This window comes from Poecilia reticulata, chromosome 22, assembly GCF_904066995.2.
Source record: "Poecilia reticulata chromosome 22, P_reticulata-male-v2, whole genome shotgun sequence".
Lineage (NCBI taxonomy): Eukaryota > Metazoa > Chordata > Actinopteri > Cyprinodontiformes > Poeciliidae > Poecilia > Poecilia reticulata.
The window spans coordinates 18,595,013-18,599,086 of NC_088851.1; the positions used below are offsets into that span (position 1 = coordinate 18,595,013).

A 4,074-nucleotide genomic window follows, 5' to 3' on the forward strand; every position below is an offset into this window, starting at 1 on the left:
CCAGATCAAGACTGTGACCATGCTCATGGATAGCACCAGTCAGACTGCACAAAATTAAAAGAATCGGTAACATTAAGAAATGACTGAGCCATAGGGGAAGTAGGACGACAGACATGAATATTAAAATCACCAACAATGAGAACTCGGTCATACCTTGGCATGATATCAGCCAGAAAATCAGAAAAGTCATTTATAAAGTTTTTGTTGTACTTCGGTGCCTGATAGACCGCCGCACACAGCACAGTGTTAGAGCTGCCGAGTTCAAATAGGCTGATCTCAAAGCTACTAAACGAGGCCAGAGGCAACTGTTTACAAGTAAGACTGCTTTTAAAAACAGTCACTATACCTCCACCGGACTCTGTCATCCTTGGAGCATTAAAATAGGTGCAGTTCCGCGGTACAAGTTCATTAAAAATGCTGGAGTCACCAAACCACTTGTCCATGATTCTGTTAATAAAACATCCAATCAATAAGAGGAAAAGAAATCCCTAATGACGAAAGTTTTATTTGTCAGTGACCTGGCATTTACCAAACTGATCCTGGCAGAAATCGGCGGGTCTACACCATCAGGTGGCGTCCGGTGCTCCCGGCAAAGAGGCCGCAGGTTGCTAGGATTCACCCTGTGTCTACAGGGCCGAGGAGCGCAGGGACCTGTGGTAGTGCCTGTGGTCATCAGGGCCCTCGGGGCAGTCACCCCCAAACTGGAGCAGTGGCTAAAACAGATCCCAGGAACAGCATCGGACATCTCAGTCCGGAAATGTCAGGTTCTAGGCACAGCCAAGATACTGCGCAGAACCCTCAAGCTCCTAGACTTCTGGTAGAGGACCCGAGCTCAGTGGATGAAAGAGTCCACCTGCGGAAGCGTGAGAAGGGAATGTATATAAATATGAATAAATATATATACACATTGTCTGAGTATCTCCAAGTAGGTTTGATTTTAACTAACGTTTCACCTAGCAGTAAACTACATTATTTTTTTTTTATGTGCACAACTATCAAACGTTTCCCAAATATAATGTGACCCCAACACTGAAACTGTGAGTTTCTGTAACAGTATATGTTGAGTAACTGAGGGAAATAACATAAACATACAATATTTAGGGCTCTCTAACAAGCACCATCATGTGCAGAAGTGCTTACATCCCATAACTATTTCTAGCATTTGCAATGATGCAGCCACAAATTCCAAGATATTTTACAACAAAGATGATTACTTCTGATCAACACAAAGTGCTGCATAACTGTAAAGTGTAAGAAAAATCATTTGCAAACTTTCTACCTTTCTGAACTTTGAAATCTCACTCGTTATCAAATTTCTGGGCCTCGTCAGAGAACTTAGGAACAGGAAATTTAACAAGGCAAGTGATATCAGATCTGAACCTGTCCGAACAATATCAGATGATACATAGGGTGCTCACAGGAAGGAACATTTTAAGTCTGCTTTTAAAGCAGGTGTTTCTGTTTTTTAACAGAGTTCCTTTAATTCAAGAATTAAAGCCAGTTCTAGGAGTTTAAGATAAATTGTGTGTTTTTCTCATTTCTGCCTTTGCAATGATTCTGCTTAAACATCTCTTTCTGTAAATATTTCTGTCTTTGTTCTGTAGCCTATACTTGGTATCACAAAACATTAGGCAATATCAAGATTGAATAATGGTAATATTAGCCTAAATGCAGCCAGTGGCATGTGGGCTATAACTAGCATGTTGTCTTACATTGACTTCCTCCATTCAGTGTGCTAAACATGGTTAATAAATAAACAAAATAGCTAAAAAGCTTATTTTAGAAAAAAGCCTACTTTTATTGTGGGCAATAGTTACATTAGAAATGTTTGTGCTCTGCTTTTTGATTTTTACTTATGCAAAAGTAAAAATCTGAAGTTCACTTCGTGGCTCTTGGTTACCAGTAAACACACTCATCTCTTAGCAACAGATTAGCAACAAAAATTGTTATTGTTCAAAAAACATAGGATTTCTTCTGCTCTCTCTCAGACGTTTACTTTACGGAACTTTGTGGAACTTGGTTACCAGTAAACATACTCATCTCTTAGCAACAGATTGGAACAAAAATTGTTATTGTTCAAAAAACATAGGATTTCTTCTGCTCTCTGTCAGACGTTTACTTTATGGAACTTTGTGGAACTTGGTTACCAGAAAACGCGATCATCGCTAAGCAACAGATTAACAGCGTAGCAACAAAAATTCTTATTGATAAAAAAATATAATGTTTCTCCCGCTCTTTTGAAATACCACTTATTTTACACTAACAAGAATTGTGCAGTTGGTGAATTTTGCAGAAAAGTTATTGTTTTTTGTCATTAATGGCAAATATACTAAACATACATTCAACACAAAAGTAAAAATCTCGATTTATACTTCGTGGCAGTTCGTTACCAGAAAAAACCCGCTTATCTCTTAAAACCAAATTAATAACAAGTAGTTTATAAAACAAAAGCTCTTTCGAAATAACGCTTACCTGATTAGATACAAGACATTTACCGTTGGAAAATTTCGCAAAAGTTAAAATCTGAAGTTCACTTCGTGGCTCTTGGTTACCAGTAAACACACTCATCTCTTAGCAACAGATTAGCTACAAAAATTGTTATTGTTCAAAAAACAGGATTTCTTCTGCTCTCTTGAAATACCACTTATTTTATACTTTTTAAGAATAGTTGGTGAATTTTGCAGAAAAGTTCGTTTTTTTTGTCATTAGTGGTAGATAGGCTATATTATAGCCTAAGGAAAATGTTATTTACAAAGACTTTAAAATTCATTTTATTTGTCGTTTTGTTTATTTATTTTGGATATTTGAAATGCCTTCCAGATGCAGTGTTAAATGTTCATTATAATTTTAAATTTACTGATCTTTCAGATTGTGTTCTGGCATTATAATTTTGCCATTAACATTTATTACTTAAAAATGGTCTAAAAACAACAATAATATTGTTTATCAAAGATCAAAATTTGTTATTGTGACAGGTCTACACACATATAATATATAGTGTAGTTAGTTTATTGCCATGGATGGCATAGTTACTTTGAAAGAGTAATTTGATCACTCAATGAAAAATTAATCCATCAGCTAGAAAATGTGCATCTCTTTTCCCCCCGTCGATTACGTTTGTGTCGCTGGTGTTACATATGAAACGTATCTCCCCAAGGAAAAAGAACAAAGCAACAATATGTGTTTTCTAAAGATAATCACAAATACATAATTTGGATACGTAATTTTAATCTGATTATTGGATTGTAAATAGTAACACGTTAGATTACTCGTTACAAGGGGTCAGATTAGAGTAGCACATTGATGACACCATTGTTTGACATTTTTGCTCAAGCTATTTGCGGATCTTCCAAGTTTCCGATATGTGTCCCCCCCAATGATAAACTTGTTCCTACGCCCTTGCTTTCTTCACTCTTTTTCTTCCACTTTTTGCACCACACAATGTCACCGATGTTCTGCCGAACCGCTTTGCAAGTTTTGCAAGATGTGCTTTCAGAAGCGGGAAATGTTTGGGGGTAAAAATGCCCCTTTAAACAAAGTGCTGCTTCTTATCTGTGTGAGCCTGCAGGAAACTCTGGGAGCATTGTGTTTTAAGGCCTCTGCTTCCTGTTTGCCCTCGTTTCTCACTCGTTCGTTCTCTTCTCCTGTGTGCCTCCCCTCCCCTCTTTTTCCCACCACCTGCAGTGTGAGTGATAGACTGTATTCTCCATGACAGGAGGACAACATCTGGTCTGCTCATGTTGCAAACTCACTCCTGTGCTTCACCTCTGACAGCTGCAAGTCACAACTCTGTTCCTCAGTCCAAGGTAAAATCCAAACACAGGAAACAGTCTTTAAATATCTCTGGATTCAAAAACTCTTTTCCTGTATTATCCTCTTTTATCATAGATCATCTACAGGGCAGCTCTTCCGAGCAAGATCAGTTCAAACGCCCAGGCAAAGTTCACGTGTAACTCAGAAAGGAGCAGCAGGTGTCACTATTGTGCTGAAAAAAGCTTTCGAGGCTTTACTGCCACCTCTTTTATCGTAAACATGTTTTGTGTCTTTATTCTCACACTCTCAGCTCATGAATCG

The 4,074-nt window shown here is 37.9% G+C and overlaps 1 long non-coding RNA gene across 1 annotated transcript; it reads right to left on the reverse strand.

Annotated features, from left to right (window-relative positions):
- Positions 1 to 485: 485 nt before the first annotated feature.
- On the reverse strand, positions 486 to 2,560 carry LOC145550103 (uncharacterized). Its single transcript, XR_014085950.1, has 2 exons — positions 2,473 to 2,560; positions 486 to 853 (listed from the first exon to the last, which is right to left on the reverse strand). It is a non-coding gene; the product is annotated as an uncharacterized LOC145550103 (long non-coding RNA).
- Positions 2,561 to 4,074: the final 1,514 nt, after the last annotated feature.